General features: G+C 44.2%; 1 long non-coding RNA gene across 1 annotated transcript; it reads left to right on the top strand.

Annotated features, from left to right (window-relative positions):
- Nucleotides 1-823: 823 nt before the first annotated feature.
- Nucleotides 824-22,964, top strand: LOC137633670 (uncharacterized). The gene is made up of 3 exons (XR_011042345.1): nt 824-1,016; nt 2,852-3,046; nt 22,020-22,964. It is a non-coding gene; the product is annotated as an uncharacterized lncRNA (long non-coding RNA).
- Nucleotides 22,965-23,370: the final 406 nt, after the last annotated feature.

Genomic DNA, 23,370 nt, shown 5'->3' with positions numbered 1-23,370 from the left:
CTCAGACTGGAGCCAGTGGGCTCATAGGACGATATTCCACAGTCAATCACTCCTTTTCAAATATCCCATCACCACCCAAAACCTATCCCAACATCCTAAAATAAATGTTGCAGAATATCCCCCACCCAACTACCTATCCCAACATATCCCATCCAAACACCTACGGGCTGCAAGATTGCAAAAGCCCGTGTCTGGCCAAAAGGTCCAGGCAATCTTCAACAGAACAGAATCAAGGTTCCAGTGTATTCCCTCTTCTATCTCTTTCACGAACCTTAGCCTTCCTTCTGCTATAGCAGTCATCATTTATGACATAATAATAATAATAATAATAATAATAATAATAATAATAATAATAATAATAATAATATGTTCATTACTTATCTTGTAGTTTACTACCTTTCCTCACTGAGCTATTTTCTCTCTCTTGGAGCCCTTGGGCTTATATCCTCCTGCTTCTCCATCTATGGTTGTAGCTTATCTAATAATAATAATAATAATAATAATAATAATAATAATAATAATAATAATAATAATAATAATAATAATAATAATAATAAAATACACATTGATGAAGCAATCTAGGTAGATATTAGATCAGTTGTTTACATTTTACTAAAGGAGGATTCCAAGACAGCTTTTAGTCTTAAGCGTATAAAAAAGTCATCATGCAATTGATAAATTCTATATAATTATATAATCAAGAAGTATTTTAATGTTATAAGAATAAACTAAATTAATTAATAATTATTTAGAGATAAGATTTACAGTTATAGCTAATTTTAAAAGCCATATAATTATAATTTACTTTATTTGTATGCTGGTTATTTGTTCAACATCAGCTGACTGCGTTGTTGACATTTGTGACGTCACGGGGTTACCATAGAGAGTGAAGCCTGATTATGGCGGCCTGTGTTAAATCTGTTAATCAAACACCCAGGTGTATTTCCTGTATTTCCTGGGCCGAGGACACAGTTGCTTATGCCGCCGATACGGGAATATTCCTATTTGATCCTAAGGTAGGTTTAGAGAACGGTGTCTATCAAGTCATAATAGATATTTATAGGCTGTAAGCTGTAGCCATTGCAAACTGGCTGGCGGCTTCGTAGCCCAGACAATTTGAATTTCCATCTCCTTTTGGGCTGATTTCCTGACCCTGTCTGCCCTTGTAAAGGATCCTTCAGGATTTTTTATGAAATCAAAGGGATATTTCCTATCCCGTGTTTACAATGTGTATATTGGACAAGTGCTGATCACATGTCTGTTCAGTGAACAGTATTTGGTAAATTTGTATTGTATTACAGGGTGTGATTTTATGATGCTCCTGTGTGATTTCTTCCATTGTGGTATTTGTTGGGAGCCTATGTAGATCAGCGGCCAGGTCCTCCAGCGTGCATAGAAAATGGACATTTCTTCCCATTTTCTAGCAGTTCGTAAGACATGACCCCTGTACTACCAATAAACTGTGTCCGTTGATCCTCAAATCCATTACGTAATACCACCACCTAACCTAACTCAACCCTACTTAACTGGGGTGCTATTGCCACTGTGCAATCCCCCCCCCCCTTTAGACTGTCATATTCTTAGCCTATCCTGTGTTTGATTCGTACCCGTTTCACTCGTATTTTGTAAAGGAAAAATATTTTACAAGTAATAAGAAAGTTTACACTTCTCGCAACGAATGACAATCTTCCCATGATAAATACTAACAGAAACAAATATAGCTTGACTATACTTACATTATTTCAAGTCACCCAAGTTGGTTTCTTTGGATTTCATCTTCTTGACAACGGACAACTTCATCTTTTCTTCTCATTAACCCTTTTACCACTAATGGACGTACTGGTACGTTTCACAAAAGCCACCCCTTTACCCCCATGGACGTACCTGTACGTCCTTGCAAAGAATGCCATAATTTTTTTTTTTCATATTTTTGATAATTTTTTTGAGAAAATTCAGACATTTCCCAAGAGAATGAGACCAACCTGACCTCTCTATGACAAAAAATAAGGCTGTTAGAGCAGTTTAAAAAAAATATACTGCAAAATGTGCTGGGAAATAAATAACCCCCTGGGGGTTAAGGGTTGGAAATTTCCAAAAAACCCTGGGGGTAAAAGGGTTAATAAGACGACTTGCAAAGGCCAAGTTTTTGCACTCTTGTCTGAGTCATTTCATGGAAGCATACCCTAGTAGGCCTTGTAGCAGATACTATATATTAACCCAAGAGGATTTGGGTATTTGTTAGTTTTTTCATAGATTTTATTTCCATTTTGTATCTGTCTGTTATTCTGTTTCAGTGAATCCTACATCAATGCATTATTAAAGCATACAGACATATTTCTAGTCGTATGGTTGATACAGTACTTCAGATGATTATGTTATACACACCAGGATTTTATTGGTAATTTTGTTTTAACTTTTTTTTTTTTAGAATTTCAGGAATAAATGTTCCATACTGAACATGGACTTAACCCTTTTACCCCCAAAGGACGTACTGGTACGTTTCACAAAACTCATCCCTTTACCCCCATGGACGTACCGGTACGTCCTTGCAAAAGAATGCTATAAAAAATTATTTTTTCATATTTTTGATATTAATTTAGAAAAATCAGGCATTTTCCAAGGGAATGAGACCAACCTGACCTCTCTATGACTAAAATTAAGGCTGTTAGAGCAATTTCTAAGAAAATATACTGCAAAATGTGCTGGGAAAAAAATAACCCCCTGGGGGTTGAGGGTTGGAAATTTCCAAAGAGCCTGGGGGTAAAAGGGTTAAGAGATTGAGTTAGTAAAGTGACCCTGTTTATATATATTTCAGTCAGGTGTAGATCTAAGATTTGACTTTCAACTTCAGGACAGCAATGTTGTTGGAGCATCACCCACCCAAAGGACACAAGGGTGAGATTACCTCAGTGCGGTGGATTCAGCTGAGCCCTTCAACTGGACAGACGTTGATCAGCACTGGATCTAATTCGCTGGCGGTAGTTTCGACCCTTAGTGATGAAGAAGTCGAAAGGGCTCCGTACGCTGAAATGCGTTACAACTTTAGGTAAGATTAGTGCCTCGTATTTCATTCAAATGTCTACACTTGAAAATCTTGTTTTTCATCGTACAGTAGAACCTTCTTGCCTGCATTTAATCATAAAGTACCAGACTTGATTTTGATTCATTGTCATAATATGTAAGAGCAATAAATGCTTCCAACTTAAGCATTATTTTCTATGTTCTATATTCGGCTTTTACTTTGTCTAATTTCATTGATTTTTAAGACTGTGTTTTAGAAATACCAAAATTTAAATCACTTGAGCCATTTTATTTTGATATTTAGAAGAATGATACTTGAAAGTTTACCAAGGAGCCAAACATCCCTTTCAAAGGAGAATTCTGTAGAAACTTAAATCTTGTTTCCATCTTTCTCATTTTGAAGTTTGACTATTGATTAACCCTTTTACCCCCAGGCTATTTGGAAATTTCCAACCCTTAACCCCCAGGGGGTTATTTTTTTCCCAGCATATTTTGCAGTATATATTTTTTTTAAATTGCTCTAACAGCCTTAATTTTGGTCATAGAGAGGTCAGGTTGGTCTCATTCTCTTGGAAAATGCATTTTTTTGCAAGGACGTACCGGTACGTCCTTTTGGGGTAATAGGGTTAAGTGCATCTCTGCTTGGTTTGATGGAGAGGAGGAGAAGAGGTCTTGATGGAAGGCAGTACTATACTGTCATTTGTACCTTGAGGTAAAAAGTGTTGAACATAATTCAGCCATAGTTAAAAGCCCCTCGAGGAAGGAGTATCACTCGGTTCAAGCTGTGGGACGGCTATTGCAAGCATGATAAGAAAACTAATTACTCTGTTGTAGTAGTGTTGTCAGGAGGACCCTGAAGGTCAAGAGTCCTTCCTTGACTTTCGATGGTCATCGTATGTAGAATCCCTCAGAGTACAGGAGGTTGTTAGTGAGATATTTCCAGCTCCTTACAAGTGCGCTGGTGGTTACAGGTATGATCTGGATACCCATGCAAGGCAAGGAAATTAATTGCTTGACTTTGTCATGAGTGAAAAGAAGAAATGACAGGTAAGGCATAGAGAAATGAAGTGGAATCTGTCGAGTGTGGCTGTAGGAATCCCATGGCTAGTGAAATGAATTCATAAAAGCTTTAGAAACTAAAGTGATACATCTTTGAAGTATAAGTAATACCACCAAACAGATACTGTACACACCATTGCATCATAATTCACAAGGTCTGTACTCTACCAGTGTCTTTAAACATTAAACTTACCCGCTGGTTATATAACAATGGCTTTAGTCCCTGACGTCCGGCAGAAATTCAAAAAACTCGCGGCAATCGCAGATAGAGTTGCCAGGTGTACACTAGCGCCCTTACGGGAGATAGGCTGAACCATTCCATTTGTTCCGTAACCGAAATACAAACCACGCTATTTACATAGGGTTTACTTTCGGCGTAGCTGAAAGGACGAGCCATTAGAATTTAACAAGGGTGTTTGTTCCGCAACCGAAATACAAACCACGCTATTTACAGAGGGGTATTACTTTCGTCGTAGCTGAAATGGCGAGCCATTAGATTTTTAACGAGGGTTAACTACCCCCGCACTAGTTAGGAGGGGTAGGGGAGGGGTAGCTAGCTACCCCTCCCCCCTCACACACTGGTGAACTGACTCACTTGGCTTTTGGCTCGGACGACGAACGGATGTCTCTGTTCCCGTCCTCGCATGGCAGCCATTTATTGTTTTGTCTTTACTTAATTACTTACTTTTCTTGTACTCATATATATATGTAAATATATTTTTATGTTTAGGTATATATTTGAGTATAGAAATCAGTAAGTTTCCTTTTCAGTGTTCGTGCCGTGTGTGTGTGTGTGTACGATATCACCATGTAGCCGCCAGCAGTCAGGCCACTGCGATGTGGTTTCATGCACCGCGATCTCTTACTGGGTCCTTCGGTCGGCTCCTTCCACGGGTGCCGTGGGGAGTCGTCAACGCTGGACTTATTATTATATGTTTCTCCGCTACTCCTCTTTTCCTACGGGGCAGGTGTGGTTCAGCGTAGGAACGCGAGAGTGTAATTGACTACGGTCTCTCTCTCTCTCTCTCTCTCCCTCTCTCTCTCTCTGGAGGTCGTTCACCCTTTTACTATGTTTTCTACATACAAGTACTACGATTGCTCCTCCGTTCGGGTGGAGTTGCTACGCAGTACTTTTTATCTCGATTATATTTTTATTATAAATCTAATTGTATTTGTTAACTTTTCAGTTTTTTTTTAGAACGTTTCCCTTTGGGGTTTTTCGTTCTTACTTTTAGTGAACATTCTTTAATGAATTGCATTATTATAACTTATAATTCGGTTTTTGTTACTGTTCTCGCCCTTCCCCCTTCCCGTGAGTGTAGGTGGTGTTGGGGCTCTTGCCTGTTATGTAATTTTTATTGTGTTCTTTTCCCTTGGGTTTTCCTCTTCGGAGTCTTCCCGGGGGAATGAATGTTAACTAATTACTTTATATTTTCACAGTTAACGATCTGTTTTTCCATTTGCCTAATGTGACAACGAAGCAGAGCTGTCTTGTTGGGATTCGGGGAGTCGGCTGTTGCTGCCTCCTCTATAGGACTTCGTCAGGGGCGTGTCTCCTTCTCCTGGGAGTTCTCCCGAGACAACCGACAGCTCTTCAGTTCATCGTAGAACACTCAGGAGGTTCACCTCCTTGGGTGGGTAACTTCCCTTCCGAGGGAGGTTCCCTGCACAGGTTTGAGTTTCTTTCTCTTTCTTTACTTTTCTCTTACCATTAATAATTATGATATGTTCCTGGTCCTCCAGCGGTTTTGCTCTTGGTGCTGAGCGACCGCTTTTGTAACCTTGCTCAAGAGGCTGAGTGGTTACTTTCTCGGACCATAGTTTTTTTGCGACTATGCTCTTGGTGCTGAGCGGTCTCACCTGCAGCTACGCTCAAGGGGCTGAGCAGCTGCAGGAGCTCCTCTTCGGAGGTTGGCTCCTAGGTCACTTGCTGACCCTGCGGCTCTATGGGCTCCATCTTCAGTCTCTTCTACGAAGCGAACGAGAGAGGACACTCATAGAGACTCCTCTTCGGAGGACTCCTTCTGCTGTTGTTGCTGAAGGCTCAGTCCCCTTCGGGGGGCAGCGGAGCCCTACGGTCTCTCCTGCGAGTGTTTCTTCCCCCGGGGGGGGGGGGGGGAAGTTCACCATAGAGACTCCTCTTCGGAGGTCTCCTTCTGCTGTTGTTGCTGAGGGCTCAGTCCCCTTCGGGGGCAGCTGATACCACGGTCTCTCCTGCAAGTGCTTCTCCCCCTTGGGGGAGTTCACTCCAGAGACTCCTCTTCGGAGGCCTGATGATGGTGCTCCTGCCTGTGGTCGTCTTCATCTTCACTTCCCCGCAGAGGATCCTCCTGCCAGACCTTCTCCTGGAGGCAGATGCGCAGTTGGCGCCAACGTACCTCGTTTCCAACGAGCACCGGTCCCTTCGGGGCAAAAGGGCTTACTCCACAATGTGGGTAAGTCCCTTAAGTGCCAGGTTTTACCTGCGCGCTCGCGTGCAGTAGCGCCCTTGCGCTCTCCTGCTGTGTTCCAGACTTCTCTCCTGCGATCTCCTGTAGCTGAGTCTCGCCGTAGATCTCCTGATCGCCAGCGCTCACCTGCACCTTTGAGCCCGTCTGAGCGCCAGCTCTCTTCAGCTCGCCAGCGCTCTTCTGGACGCCCTTTTTTCCTGCTACGGGCCTTGTGCGCCCAGCGTACTCCACGAGCTTCCAGATGTGGGTGGAGGCGAAAGAGATGATTCCTTCACCTCCTCGCCGACGATCTACTGTACTCTAGATTTGAACGAGTCTCTGAGCGCCCGCGCGCCCACGAGAAGTCTTCTGTACTCGCCCACGAGCGTTCGCTATTATGCACAACCTCACCATCTGGTTCTGCCCCTCGCTGATATTTTCTGGTCGCGTACCGCGCTCCATCGATCTCCTACGCGCCAGCGATCTCCTAGTGATCGCGTGCGACTCTTCGCCTGCCCACTAGCGTTTTCAACGCGCCCACGCTTCAGATCGCCGTACGCGGCCACACGTTGGCTCTCCTGTACGCGATCGCTCGCCAACGCGCCATCTCCCGCAAAGAACCATCGCTCGCCAATCGCGCCATCGCACCATCGCTCGCCAATCGCGCCATCGCACCATCGCTCGCTTACGCGTTTTCGGTCTTACGAACGCGCCCGCGCGCCTACATGCCTGCGCGCATGCGCGTACCCACGCGCATGCGCACACATGTTCGCCCGCGCGCGAACCAACGATTGTACCATCGCGCGAGCGCCAAGGGCGATTTCGACTGCGATTCCTGTCGGGTTTCGCAACATGGGCAACCTGGCGTGTTTTTTCCTGGAGCGCATACTTTCAGATCATCATAGTCACGATCTTCACCTCGTAAGCGCAGAGCATGGCACGTACAAGAGCAAGAAGAATCTTCAGAAGAGTCTGGGTAACATTCTTCTCCCTTTTTCAGGCAGGCCCCATCATCCCTCTCCTCAGGATCGCCCGATCCCCTTCCCTTCAACGGTGGCTGCTGACACTGCCTCTGTCAGTCGTCAACAGAGGGAATACTTCGAGATCATGGGGTAGCCTGATTTAGCTCTTCCTCTCCACCATTCTGCTGCAACGGGCCTTCCGGGGGTTTTTCCCTCGAGAAACTCTCCGCCCGGCAGGTGACATTCTCGACTTCGGGAATCTTGAACCTGGAGGAAGCGGCAAAGGGTACCAGGCAGGCCACCTCGTGGCTGATCGTCGAGCTTGAGTCTCTGGCCATCCGGTCGCGACTCCAGGTTTTATTCAAGGAAGCTCCGGGAAGGTTATGGAGCTTTCCTCCTCTCGAACACGTGCACCTTTCGTTTCCCGACACCAAGTGTCAAACTTGGGGACAAACTCGATATTGAAGCATTGAGATGCAGTGACCGAGAGGTTTTCTCTCGAGGGTCCCTACCGTGGATATCGGCAGACCCAGACACTCTTCCATCCTTGGAAGGGGATTGTTTCAGCCCAAGGACAAGGAACGAGCGACTGAGAGGTGGAGAAAATCGTATCACGATTCGCTCCTCCAAGGCGCTTACATCCAGTCCCTACAAGCCTCCAGCGCCTCAACTTCAACAGCCTCGTTCAGCCTAGGATATCAGAACCGGCACGGGCAGCTAGACAAGGTGTCTATGCAGCTTCCCCCCTCCTGTCGGGGACAAAGGGCGAGGCCTGGAGTTGCGCCTTCAAGTGGCAGCAACTCGGGGCCGATTCCTGAACGATCTCCATGATCAGCCAGGGATTTCGTGTCCCGTTTCGTAGCATCTCTACCTCCCCTGTCAGCGAATCCAGTGTCGCTGAGCCCCTATGCCATGGGATCGGCAAAGGGGGCTAGCCCCTCGGGCAGAGGGCGAGACCATGCTCTAGAAGGATGCTCTCCAAGGTTGTCGGCGGCTCCCCCCAAGGTTCTTCAAACGACTCTTTCTTGTAAGAAGTGCCTGAAGGCTGGAGACCCGCCATCGTCCTCTTAGCCCTGAACAAGTTTGGCGTACAAACTTCGGTCAGTATGGTACAACAGATTCGATCAGACTTTTAGGGAAACCACAAGACTTCATGGGCATATTGGATCCGAAAGACATGTACTGCCAGATCCCAATCCACCCGTCTTTACAGGAAGTACTTGGAATTCAGCCTAGACAACAGATATACCAGTTCAAGGTGCTGTGCTTCGATCTCTCCACAGCACCGCAGGCATTCACCTGGAAGTTCATCCCGAATCCTCATGTCCACACAGGAGTGGCATCCGCCTCCTTCGCTTTCTGGATGACTGGCTACCCTGGCAGTTTCGGTATCGACCCTTCTTCGACTCCGAGACAAGCCTCTGGGACTTTGCCAAGATCTAAGGATCATGGTAAATCTCGAGAAGTTTTCTCCGTTTTCATCGCAACAACTGGGATATCTAGGCTTATTTTTAGACTCCAATCTCCGTTAAGCCTTCCCACCGGATGACAGGATAGCAAGGCGGAGGAGATTAGTAGAACCTTTCCTCAGGTGAGGAGAGTCTCCAGCCTTTTTCTGGTTACGCCTCCTAGGTCACCTTCCTTCTTGACCCCTCTAGTCCCAAACACTCGCCTCAGGATGAGTCTCCTGCTTTGGCGACTCAAGTCCCGGTGGAATCAAGACTACGATTCCACAGACATTCTGGTCCTATGGTACCTGCCAAACAAGGGATCCTGCAGTGGTGGTTGACCTACGAAGCCTTTGCTAGAGAGTGGATCTTTTCGTCCCTCCTCCGCATTTGATGCTGTCCTCGGACGCGTCAAAGAAGGTGGGGGGGGGAGCAAGTTCTGAACCAAAGGATCTCAAGCCTATGGCCAGAACTAGAAGGGTACCTCCACATCAGTTGGCTAGGGATGAAGGCCATATTCTGGCCTGTCAACAATTCCAACAGGCCCCGGCGAGTCACTCTGTGAGCAACAACACCACGGTAGTTGCTTATTTCATCAAGCGGGGAGGTACCTTTTCATAACAGTCTTCCCATCTTACAGTAGAGATACTGAGATGAGCCGAAGTCCACTCAATACCACTATTGGCTCGCTTCATTCCGGACAAAGGAATGTGCTCTCCGACAGTCGGAACAGAGCATCGCAGATAGTGAGTGCCGAGTGGTCTTTGGAACCCCCAGTAGCCAACAAGCTCTGACCTTGTGGTCCTGTTCGCGACAACCTTGAATTTCAAGCTGTCGCTGTACTTCTCCCCAGCCCCGGACCCCAAGGCACCCTGCCGAGATGTCTTCCCACATCGGTAGGACAACATCGATGTCTACGCCTTGCCACCGTTGGGTCTGAGGGGAAAGGGGGCTCAACAAGACCAGACTATCGGTCAACCTGTCGATATGACTGATAGCTCCGCTACGGCATCATGCAGAGTGGTTTCCGGACTTTCTGCATCCCTCGATGGAACTCCCAAGAGAGCTTCCCCCACGACAAGAGCTAAAGCAACCATACCACTACATCTACCACAAGCCGTAGCTCCGCTTCGGCTCCACGCCTGGAGTCCTTCCAGCATCTCCTCACAGAGAAAGGCGTTCCGCAACAGGTTGCGGAGCGGATGTCTTGACACCTGCGAAGTCATCCGCAGGGGTCCACCAGGCGAGGTGGAGAGTCTTCTGTGGTTGGTGTCGTGGGAGAGGTATCTCTCCCCTCGATGCCACTATTCCAGCGTTAGCGGAGTTATTGTCCATCTGCGGGAGGAAATACGCCTTTTGCTCTCGGCGGTAAAGCCTATCGCTCGGCCTCAAGCCTGGCCTTCAGGCTCTAAGGTTAGACAATTCCTCCTCGTGGGATCTTTCTTCGCTCATACGAAGCTACGAACTTACCTGCACCCAGTCGGAAGTGAGACCTCCTCCATGGAACATGGCACGGGTTCTTAGGGATCTTAAGACTTCTCCCTGTGAACCATTACGCTAGTCATCTGATAGGCACCTGACTTGGAAGACGGTGCCCGGCTCGCTCTGGCTTCGGCCAAGTGTATCAGCGTACTTCATGGTCTCTCGTACGACTTCGCCCATTCAAGAAGATAGGGAGAGGTAACGTTTGGGTCCGTCCCCGAGTCGGTTACTAGACTCAAGATCTTGGAGCCCCAAACCTTCGGTTCGACTCTTCAGGATTTCGAGTCTCCGTTCTGTAACAGATGACCCAGGCCTTCTACTATGCCCAGTAAGGAGTCGGAGGTGTTATCTTAAAGAACCGCTGCAGTTCGTCCTCACGTGCAAGCCCTGTTTGGGAGCACAGGAAGGACGGAGAGGAGGGTCACCAAGAATACCTTTGCAGCCTGGATTCAAGGACCATCCATCTCGCCCTGAATCCAGACCCTCCTCCGTCATGTAGCCTTGGAGCACACGATGTCGGAGGCATCGCAACGTCACTGGTCTTCAAGAAAACTACTCTGTGATGCAGGTGCTACAAACTGGAGTCTGGAAGCGTCGGACGACCTTCACAGCCCACTACCTACCGGACGTGACCCCCAGGAGCCTCGATACGTTTTTCTATCGGCCTGTGGTGGCTACACAACAGCTGGTCTAACCTCAGGCTCCTTAATGGACAAGTAGCAGAAGGTTGAGGGCATTGTTACCCGGTGTCAGACTGCATGAATGAAAGAGGTATGTCTGGCCCTTACTTCTTTCTTCATCCTCCCTTCTCTTGGGGAAAGCAGCATCCTAGGTTCTCTGCATAGCTGATCTCAAACCTCTGCTGGTAAACCATGCTTCCTTGTGTTCCTAGTATTAAGATAATACTGTCGCGTCTCCCATACCCTGACGAGGTGGTATTGGGATAGTCCTAGTCCAGAATTCCATCTAAAGGTCTTCAGGTCGACTGCCTAGGTCAAGTCACGCTTCATCCCTCCACACACAAGCTTATGTAGGCCGTACGCTCCTTGCGGAGCAAGGAACTTGCGAGGTGCAGGGACTCTTTTTCTCGAAGTGCTGCTCACTCGGATTCTGAGTCCCCGGGTAAAGCCAAAGCCAGTATGGCTGGGGACTTTCCACCCTTCCTAAGGGGTAAGTCACCCAATGTAAATAGCGTGGTTTGTATTTCGGTTACGGAACAAATGACAAATTCGGAGATAATTTGTATTTTTCCTAACCATACAAACCTTGGCTATTTTCATATATTTGCCCGCCAGCCCTGTCCCCCAAGTCAAGTCCTACCTCTAAGCGAAGTGAGTCAGTTCACCAGTGTGTGAGGGGGGAGGGGTAGCTAGCTACCCCTCCCCTACCCCCTGCTAACTAGCGCGGGGGTAGTTAACCCTCGTTAAAAATCTAATGGCTTGCCATTTCAGCTACGCCGAAAGTAATACCTTATGTAAATAGCTAAGGTTTGTATGGTTAGGAAAAATACAAATTATCTCTGAATTTGTCATTTTTTACGTACATCCTTTTACGGTTTTTTACGTAAAGTACGGGTCCTAAAAGGCTTAGTTTCACAAGTGGTAGTGGTAGTGGGGAGAAAAGGAAGAAGGAAATGCTTTCTTTAGAAGTACTAAAGCCAGAAATTATTAAAAAGCATGAGCGTGGCGTCCGCGTGAGTGAACTTGCAAAAGAATATGGCCGAAATATGTCGACGATCTTGACAATCTTGAAACAGAAAGAAGCCATTAAAGCAGTGAAACCTTCTAAGGGGATCACCATCATTTCAAAACGTCGTAGCCCTATCATAGAAGAGATGGAACGACTTCTGCTAATCTGGATCAAGGACAGAGAGATTGTTGGCAACACCATCACCGAAACTATCATCTGCGAGAAGGCGCACGCCATCTTTACGGACTTGAAGGAGGCGAGCTCTGGGGGTGATGCTGGGGAGAGTTCAACCGAACCTTCCTCAGACGATTTCAATGCATCTCGTGGCTGGTTTGAGAAATTTAAGAAACGGTCCGGGATTCATTCAGTTGTTCGCCACGGAGAGGCTGCTAGTGCGGACACAAAGGCTGCAGCTGACTTTGTGAAGAGCTTTGAAAGGACCGTGCAGGAAGAAGGCTACGTAGAGCAGCAGGTGTTTAATTGTGACGAAACCGGGCTGTTTTGGAAGATGCCCAGTCGAACCTACATCACCGCCGAAGAGAAGAAATTGCCTGGGCATAAGCCAATGAAGGATCTATTGACTCTTGCCCTATGTGCCAACGCTAGCGGGAACTTTAAAGTCAAGCCCTTACTGGTTTACCATTCTGAGAACCCTAGGGCCTTTAAGGCACAGAGTGTGGATAAGGACCAGCTTCATGTTTTATGGCGATCCAACTCGAAGGCCTGGGTCACTAGACAGTTCTTTGTCCAATGGGTTAACCAAGTTTTCGGTCCTTCTGTGAAGAAGTATCTTCATGAGCAGAAATTGCCTTTAAAGTGCCTGCTATGCCTTGACAATGCACCCGCTCACCCCCCGGACTTAAAGATGATATCTAAGAAGAATTCAAGTTCATAAAGGTGCTGTTTCTTCCATCGAATACCACCTCTATCCTCCAGCCCATGGACCAGCAAGTCGTCTCGAACTTCAAGAAGCTCTACACCAAGCACCTATTCAAGCAGTGCTTTAATGTCACGCAAAGCACAAACTTAACTTTTGCGTGAATTTTGGAAAAGCCACTTTAACATCGTGCACTGCTTGAAGATCATAGATCAGGCTTGGGTGGGAGTAACTCGACGGATACTGAATTCTGCCTGGAAGAAGCTGTGGCCTGATGCAGTTTCTTCCCGAGATTTCGAGGGTTTTGACCCCGAACCTGATCCCATGGTGGGTGCAGCGGAAGACGTAGAGGAAATCGTCTCCCTTGGCAAGTCCATGGGTCTGGAGGTCGACGCAGATGACATCACGGAACTCGTCGCCGAACATCACGACGAACTTACTACAGAGGAGCTCAAGGAACTCCATGCTATGTCTGAGCACATGAGTGATGACTAGGAAGGGATTGAGGAGGTAGAACATGTGTTAGGTTCGGCGCAAATAAAAGAGATGTTAGGAAAATATCAAGACGTGGTCGACTTCATCGACAAATACCATCCAAAAAAATTGCAGGTTTGTCATGTAGTTGCGCAGTTCGATGATGTTTGCCTAACTCATTTTCGAAATATTCGAAAAGCCGTACCAAGCAACTTTCTATCGATAGCTTCTTTAAAAAAACTACGAAGCGAACTCGTGATGAAGAGGAAGGAAGTGGTTCAAAGAAAATGGCAAAGAGTGAAGAGAAAAAAATTCAATCAATTTCAAGTGGAGAGAGTGAAAGTGATTAAAATTAATCGTCAAAAAGAAAAAAAGAAAATGTAAAAAAATATAAAATATAAAAATAAAAAAAATAAATAAGCTAAGTTAGGTTAAAGTTTACTTAGTGTAAGTTAGAATAAGTTACGGTAGTGTACGTTTATCGTAGTCACCCTCTCTACCTCCTCGCCGCCCGTCCGTCTCCTCTCTGCGTAGCAAGACCGACACCTGCGCTGGACTTTCTAAGGTAAAGTTACGCTTAAAACCCGTTTCTTATTTATTATTTCTTGATAGTTATTCTCTTTTACATGTCTATTATCTAATTTAGAGTGCATATTGTCATGTGTAATTATGTGTAGTAATTTATTAAGGAGTTATCATAGGTTTTTGGGCTCAACCACAGATTAATCCTATTTCAATGTATTCTTATGGGAAAATTCGTTTCCACATCCGAACATTTTCTACATCCGAAGTCGGTTGTGGAACAGATTAAATTCGTATGTAGAGGTACCACTGTATTATTCATATATACTATTGTATTTTCATTCTGGCCCTTAACTAAAGAGAATATTCTCTCGCAACGGGCAGATCTATTATGATCTAATGTGAAATAGTTTAAAGAGCTAGTGTTCAATGGCACATATAATGACCCAATGCAGTCAAGCTACGATAAGTAATACTCTTGTCAATCGTTTTTTGTTTTCACAATTACTGGTATCGTTATTTTATATTTCGATTTTGAAAATACTAATATTAATCACATATTCTATTGTATTTTCTTTCTAGCCCTTGACGAAAGAGTATAATCTCTCGTAACGGGTAGGTCTATTAAGATCTAATGTGAAACAATTAAAAGTGCTAGTATTCAGTGTCAGTGCAGTGGAGGGTGCTTCCGTTCGTGTCCGTCATAATCCCAGCCGGGGACCTCTTCCATGCTCCCCAACCCCTGGGAGAAGGAAAGTCGAGAGGCAAAAGTTAAGTAGGATGTTTTCAGTTAATTTCGCTGACTCCAGGGATCTTTCCCGTAAACAACTCCCCGAACGACAGGATTCGTTCTTGAATGACTCATGGAACCTAGACGAGTGAGACGTGGAAGCCGGGAAAAAGTCACGTATTTAAGGATAGCTTGACACGCCTAGGACGACAATATATAAGCAACTGTAAGTGGTGATCTCTCTCTCTTCCTTCTAAGTCGCGCTGTTTACCAGGTCTAAAGACCTACTTAACCTGCCGGGTCTCCTTGACGAACAACGAGTGGCGGCTGCCTATACTATAACTGAGGGACGGCGATTACTCAGGACCTTTAGCAGCCTAGAAATTGAAGGGGAACATTTACCCCTGAAACGAAGGACGATGAACAGAACTATTACGCCTGCACCTGATTGCCTGTGAGTGACCTTAATTAGCGAACGAACGTCCTCTCGAACGATCATGTTAACAATGTACAGATCGCTCCATCTTAATAGTAAAAGCGAGGTTAAAATGTATGTCTTCATCGGACGCAAAAATCGCGACGTGGTTGGAGCCAAAAAATACGTTCTAAACCCCGCAAGAGACGTATGTCTCCTAATAAACCCTCCTGCAGTGACTGGTGTTCACCGGAGGTGTTCCTTTCGGGCTAAGACTACGTGTCAGCACCGAAACAATTGCGTAAGACGCATAGTCCGTCGGATGAAGAAGGTGCTCAGTTTACGTCAGTACACGCTCCTTTTCTGCCCCCAGATTGGGAAATGTCACAGGGTCTTTCCCCTGTTAACCACCTGGATAGGCTCTTACCTGTCGACAAACACAGATGACGGTCTGGTCTCTCGGGGGGGGGTGGGGGGTGTCTCTCTCAACAATCTATACACGATTCAGATCGCGCACAAGGCGCGCTAGAAGTATCGACAGTTGACGATACCTCTCAACGATCACTACATAGTTCAGTTTGAGCACACGACGCTCATTTCGTATCTGATTTGTCAGAATTAAAGAGGTCTATTTCGTCTCTGTTGACGCTTACGATTCTCAGGCAGAAAAGATACACCTAAAAGAATCTAAGCACAGCGATAGACCAAGAAAACGGTTTTCCGATAGTATCGGACAGCATAGTTCTCCAATACTCGGCATCGCTCCGTCCCAGCGATCAGCTTGCGTTGCGGCAAGCGTGAGGACGGACGCATGCGGCAGTCTGGTCTCTCCTTCACGGCAGACGCAGACACCAGTCTGGTCTCTCGGGGGAGATCTCTCACATCATTCGATACATAGAAGTATCGACAGTTGACAATATTCAGCAGTCTGGTCTCTCCCTCACGGCAGACGCATACACCACGGCAGACACACATGCCACGGTGGACGCAGTAATCTGGACGCATGCAGCAGTCTGTAAACTTTCGGCAAAGTGGATACATGCGTCATTCTGGACATATACTGGACGCATGCAGTTAGGTTTTGTCACACGTCACCGTAGACAAACATTTGTCTTTTCTTTGCGATTGACTGGACACGCTTCCTCACGGCTCGCGGCAAACTCACGGCATTCGGGACTCATGCATTAGACTGATACCTCTCAGGGAAACATACAACAGTCTCAAGCTAGACCCAGGATGGACTCATATGGTCGGGACTTGTCCTCGCAACAGGATAGACAAGTTTTTTATCTCTCCTTCACGATTTTCTGAACGCACAACTAACGCTCCCTCGCTTCACGCTGTTGACATACAACATGCTGTACGCATGCGTTCATAGATTTTCCCTCACCTGGGTTTACAGATGTTGTTGCTCCCTTAGAGCATGATGATCTTATGCTAGAAGCACTAGAACCTGTCTCTCCCTCGAACTTAAACGTGATACTTCTTCGCAACTGGACGATATCCTTCACGAGATTTCTTCTAGACAAGAGGAATTATCTTGGAAGATAATAACCGTCACAATGACGAGGTTTTGTCTCCTACTCATTCGATTCAGGGAATCTATGTTCCATTAGCCGATTTAGAAGACGAATCTCAGGATTCATTACAGTCTACTAAAAAGAAAAAAAAAAATGGTTCTGGCTAGATGGGTTAAGAGAGTTTTCTCAACTCTCAACCAATGGACGTCCAAGAGAAGGTTCTAGGGAAGGCCTCCTTTTTCTTTTCCTCACTCAGGTCAACCATGAGCAAGCCGTAGTTTGTGGTCCAATATTGAAATGGACCATCGGCTGAAGTAAACTTTTAGACAATAAAAGTCTTCAGCCTTATGGACTGGACTCTCGAAACTCTCGCAGAAGCCACAGACCCTAGGAACAAGGCTCAGATGCATCTGTTTGCCTGTTTGGTTAAGGCCTGGAGGGATGTCCCCATCGAACTTTCCGCCCTTTTCATGGCAGGAGTTCTTAAAAAGAGACCTCAGAGGATTGCGACTGGAGATCAAGCTCGCAGATTCTTAAGTCAACAAACCAAATCAAAAAGTGAGACGTTTTATGCCTCCCTTGTCGTCTATACCCCTAGAGCTGACAACAGTCCACTCAGGAGACAAGGCAGCAGCTCTTTAAGAACAAGTGAGCCTTATGCTGTCAGCTTCATTCATAGTAATGTAGAGGACACCTCCTCGGAGGGGTCTTTACATCATACTTTTCCGAGTTCCGAAAAACTCGGGAGGGGGGGATGAAAACCTGTTCTGGACATGAGTCCATTGTACACATAAAGGGAGTAAGGTTTCTTCTTTGTACCTGGACTACTGACCACTCAGAGTAAAGTGTCTGGAGGCTCTTCAAAGGATAATGCCTTTAACGCAACAGTTAGGTCTGATGGTAACCTGGCCAAATCTCAACTAACACCCTCACAGAATTTAATGTTTCTGGGGATGATAGTCGGTTCAGTTTGCGTTCAAGGCGCTCCGGAAATGTCGCAAGGACTTTCCCCTGGTGGTCACCTGGCTACGGTTGACGATCCCTCGCAGCAATCAGCACACGGTTTAGTTTGCGCACACAGTGCGCTTCATGTGTCTGGTCTGTCTAAACTAGAGAAGTCGATTTTGTCCCTGTTTGACACATACGATTTGCGACAATGATCTATGGATAGAGTCTCAGAGGAAATGACACATAAATATCAAAGAGCTAGTGGCCATTCACCAAGCCCTGATTACTCACTTCATAGAAAGGGAGAATAACATTAGGAGGGATCTTCTCAGCAGAAGAAGGCAAGTTCTTACTGCAGAATGGACCCTACATCACGAGGTGTGCACCAACCTTTGGATGATTGTGGGGTCAACACTCGATAGACCTCTTCGCCTCACAGATGACTTAGAGGTTGCCGGTATTTTGCTCTCCAGTACCAGACCAGGAAACAGTCGCACTGGAAACTTTTCTTCTGAACAAGGAAGGTCTAAACATGTACTCTTTTCCTCCATTCAAGATCCTGGACAGAGTCCTGAAAAGATTCAGGGATTCGGCCAACGTCCGCATTACCATGATAGCTCCTTTTTTGGTCTACGAGACATTGTGTTGCGGAGATGGAGTGGCTGGTAGATACCCCCAGATCATGACCACTATTAGGGTTGATTAATCTGAGTGGTACATATTTAGAGTGCTGTGCAGGAATAATAGATTTTCCTCTACCAATACCTCTATAGCCAATATAGCAGAGTTTTTCTGTTGTATCTACGTACAAAAGAGAAGCTAGCTATGCCTTCCATCAAGGGTTACCTCAGCATATGAACCTCTGTCTTTCGTAACCGACACATTGGCGTGTCAGGTAACAAGGACCTCTCAGATCTCATTAGATCTTTTGAGACAACCAAGAGGAAGGATAATCCAACCTCCTCGTGGAACCTAGATGTAGTCCTGGCCTTTTTAACCTCGAGTAGGTTTGTACAGTTGGACAAGTCATCTTGGAAGTATCTTACCAAGAAGACTTTTTCCTAATTTCATTGGCTTCAGTCAAAAAAGTAGGAGAGTTTAAAACCATCAGCAAGAAGATGGGCTTTAATGGAGACAATGCAATTTGCTCCCTTCAGCTAGGCTTTCTTTTCAAAGACGAGACAGACAGCCTGTGATGCTCAGTTAAAAAGCCCTCTTTGCCTTTATCAAAGAATAACCTGGCTTTTTCCCATTAAGGATTTAATAAGGGAAACTCTCCAAGATTGTCAGTAAGAAGTTTTCCCTATCCTTAAGGTAAAACCACACGAGGTTAGAGCTGTAGCAATTTCTATGACTTACAAACACAATAGGTCAATGAAGTCAATTTTGGAGCCTACTTTCTGATGAAGTAAATCAATCTTCACAGACTGCTATCTCAAAGATGTCCAGACCCAGTATGAGGATTACTATTCCCTGGGTCCGTACGTTACCTCCGTCTTCTTAGTTGGAGAAGGGTCTACTGCCTCTTCCCTATAACTTAATATATACCCTTGCCATTTTTTCTTGTACTTGTTCATAGATTGTTTGCGAGGGTTGTCGCAGCCTTCCGTCAGTTTCTGATGCAAGTCAAGTTAGTTTTAATGCGTTCACAGTCTGTAATTTGTTAAAGAGTTTGTTTTTAATGTCCCTCGGTGTACTATTTTTTTGGTCGTAAGTTTTAATCAAATGACTTGAATCTTTTAGTCTGTAATCTGCCCACGCATGCTTAACTGACCTGCCAGGTGACCTCTAGATCTGTCAGAATCGAGAGCTGTGCGAGAGATTTTCATTGCATTAAGATCAGGCAATTTGCTTCTATAGTTTCTTGCCAGGTGCGTTGTGGAGACAGTGGGACGAATGCGATTGTTGGAGTAGAAAGGGCAAGGGTCTTTTTGCCTCGTCTTCCTTTAGCAATATTACAGTCTAGGCATTCCTCCCATCTTCCTGTCCAGTCTCGCAACTGTTCCTTCAGACTTTGCTTCCAGGAGTAACACCAATGCCCTAATTTCATATAGCTATGCATTTTAACATTTTTAAATCATTCCAGTTGCATAATCTTTATTCCTTTCATAACATTTGGGGTTTAGTGGCCAGAAAATGAAAAAATGCTCTGAAAGTAATTCCTTATCTTCTAGACTATTTCTTTGCAAAAAAAGTTCCTGTAGGTATTATGTGCAAGATATAAAAAACTATATGCATTCTTTTACTACAGATTCAGTGACAGTTTTGTGTTTATCCCTATATGAAATCTCTTCTTGAGATGTCTACCGTGAGTGGCTTCTCAGTATTATCTAGTTAACCCAATGACTATAATTCAATTTCACCAAACGCAGAGTTTAAACGTACTACTAATGTTGTTAACCTTGAACAGGCTTAAGTAAATTTCTTGAAAGGTTTTGTGAATTTAGTTAAAATGTCGCTAGTTTTGCCATTCTTTCAACTTGTTTTAAATTGTCATGACTCTTCAGTTTAGAGGTATTGTGGGAAAATATTCCCAAAATAATTTAGAACCAGTATTAATCATTAAATCAATATTAAAAAGAATGCGATATTGATTATGGCTCGTCATGTTTCTTTGTCGGTTCGTAACGTACATCGCTCTCCTTGAGCAATAAAAACAGTTTTATACAACATTCTCAAGTCACAGTACCAATTACTGAAAAGTACTAAAAGTAATTCACAAGAAACCTTATTGAAATATCTTGTTTTTTTTAAATGGTACCAGGTTTTAAGTACTGTATTATTTCAGAACATGTTAGGGGAAAGATCTTTGTCGGTTTCATGTTGGAACCCACTAGCAATTAGTGTTGCTTGTTACCGAACTTTGTCCTATTGCCTTTAGCTATGATGTTCGTCTAGGTACACACATTATCCTTGCCATTAAGTCCTGAAACTAATTTTCATTCTGAATGTCCAGAGGTTTTGAATACTGAATTTAAGAAAAGGAGTGTCACAAATGTGATGTTTTTGTACATTAGTCGCTAATTTAGTATCAAATTTTTAATCTCCCTCGGTGTAATATTCTTTTCTGTTCTTAAAACATTTTAAGACATTGAAATTCTCGATCTACCCATGCAGGCTTTACTGACCCGCCAGGTAACCCTAATTTTAATGTCCCTTAGTATGTTGAACATTCATTTTTCCATCTCCGATCTGATATATCTTTGGTCTACTCTGAAACTTAATTAATAAAAGATAGCAACAAAATTCTCGCATTTGTAGATCTTTAATCTATCCACGCATGCTTAACTGACCTGCCAGGTGACTCCCAGATCTGTCAGAATCTAGAGCTGTGCGAGATAAACTCCATCGCATTAAGGTCAGGCAATTGCTTATGTAGTTTCTTGCCAGGTGCGTTGTGGAGACAGAGGGACGAGTATGAATGAGGTTGTCGGAAGAGTAGAGAAGGAACAAGGAGAGGGTCGAGTATGAATGAGGTTGTCCGAAGAGTAGAGAAGGAACAAGGAGAGGGACGAGTATGAATGAGGTTGTCCGAAGAGTAGAGAAGGAACAAGGAGAGGGACGAGTATGAATGAGGTTGTCGGAAGAGTAGAAAAGGAACAAGGAGGGGGACTTGAAAGGCCTTAACCATGGTGCTTTCAGTGCTCCTCTAGCTGTGAACTATATGCATTTCTTCTCTTTTACTGTTGAGATTCAAGGCCCCAAATTTTTACTCTACGTCAACTCTCATCTATTTAAAGTTCCATCTCCTAGGGGGGGGGGTATAGTGGCGTAAATTTACCTCGTGAGGTGTACTGTATGCATAATTAAGGGTTAGCAGTAACCCATTGCCCCCTATTTGCTTTTATTTTTTAGTCTTTCCTCAAATACCGTTTCATTTCTTGCACCTTGATGTCCAACCTCTGCTAGAACTAGTTACTATGGTCGATTTGTTGCTAATAATGTCCTTTAGTAATTTGAGCTGTCATTTTTCCATCCTCGATATGTTTATATCTTTGGTCTGGTCCAAATCTTGCCTAAATCGAGGATAATAAGATTCCTTTGGAAGTTCTTAATCCATGAACGCATGCTTAACTGACCTGCCAGGTGAGCCCCATACCTGTCAGAATCGAGAGCTGTGCGAGAGAGATTTCCATCGCATTAGGTCAGGCAATTTGCTTCTATAGCTTCTTGCCAGGTGCTTTGGGGAGACAATCGGTCGTGTGTGGACGTGGTTGTCGGAAAAACAACAGTTTTTAGGTTTTTTTTTTTAAAGCATTAAGTGGGAAATGACTTGATTTTTTTGGTATAGACGACAATTTTCGACAAGTTTACACTTCTCTGTACAACATTTTATGCTTGATAACTTTATTCACATATGTTAGTTACTAAATTTTAAGCATTTTGATAATACCATTGATTTTATTATAAACCCCTTTTTTTAAACTCCCTCGTTCTCCGCAGATTTTCCTTAGCGGCGTTGACAAGAAGACCCAGTTCTGGCGTTTCTTCTTAGGTAACCTCGCTTCTGGCGGTGCTGCCGGTGCAACCTCCCTCTGCTTTGTGTATCCTCTTGACTTCGCTCGAACCAGGTGAGAATTTGCGGAATCCGTTCCGCGTTGAGGCGGGTTTTACACGGTCGAACTATTCGTTGGACCTACTAGTCAAACGGTTCGATGAGTTGGATTCTGTCAAAATGTCCGGTAACCAAATACCCCGTTTACACATTCGAACATCACTGCCAACACTTGTCTGTTATGAATCGTTCGCCCGTGTAAACTCCGCTTAAGACATTGTTATGTCCTAGTTTGTTAGTGATATGTTATTTTCCCTGTTGGAGCCCCTGGGCTTATAGCATTGTGCTTTTCAAGCTTTTATCAGTTTCTTTAAACCTTCACTGTTTCTTTTTAAAGCTTTTTAAACATTTCCTGGTTTCTTCGTGCATTGGAATAAACTGTAATCAGCCCAGACCTTAATGGTAGACCCCGTGTGTAATCTAGGCCCATGTCATTCACATTCATGTAGAGGTTTTCATTGACATACTTCCGTCTTTATATATTGCATTGTAAAATCAATAATATTTGCATTTAATATCCGGTATCATTCAATGTCTCAGAAGATTTTTGACCTAAAAAAGTTGCAAAAACCAAATTGTCTTTCAGTACTTCGCTTGTATCTTATTAAAATTTAACTTCATTTTTTGTAACAAGATGCCTCATTCATTATTATTTCATCCATTGTTATATAAAGACGAAGTATATATGCTAATTATTTTCTTATGACATTATTGTGCAAATATTTTTCACAGTTAAAAGCACCTTGCTACGCTGGCAATATTTATTACTCATTAACAAAGGTGTTTAGATATATAATCTGTGTTATCCAGTGTTAATATTTTCATCTCTTCAATGTATTTGTAATACTCATTATATCCACGAGCATAAGTATTCTAGAAGTAATTTTTATTCTTTCGTATATCTTATTCAGTTCTCATTTTTAATATAAATATAATTTTACAATGCTTAATCTATGCATATTGATTTTGCCAATATAACCACCATACGTTTAGCTGTTTATATTCCTTGTATATAATATTTCCAGTACTCCCTTTATAGTTACATGGTTAGAACAATATCTCTATAGGAATTAGTATATTATGAATTTATTGTTCAGACCTTAGTGATATGAGGAGGGTATAGTAACTGCAATTCCGTATTATGCCTTTGAATCTCGTTTTCTATGTTACCCATTTTCTATATTAATGGGAAACTGTGATATTCTTTACAGAAACGCTGACTTTTAAGTGTTGTATCCT

This window comes from Palaemon carinicauda, chromosome 43, assembly GCF_036898095.1.
Source record: "Palaemon carinicauda isolate YSFRI2023 chromosome 43, ASM3689809v2, whole genome shotgun sequence".
NCBI classification, from domain to species: Eukaryota; Metazoa; Arthropoda; class Malacostraca; order Decapoda; family Palaemonidae; genus Palaemon; species Palaemon carinicauda.
Note: the sequence above shows the minus strand (reverse complement) of the source record. Positions and strands in the feature narration are given on the sequence as shown.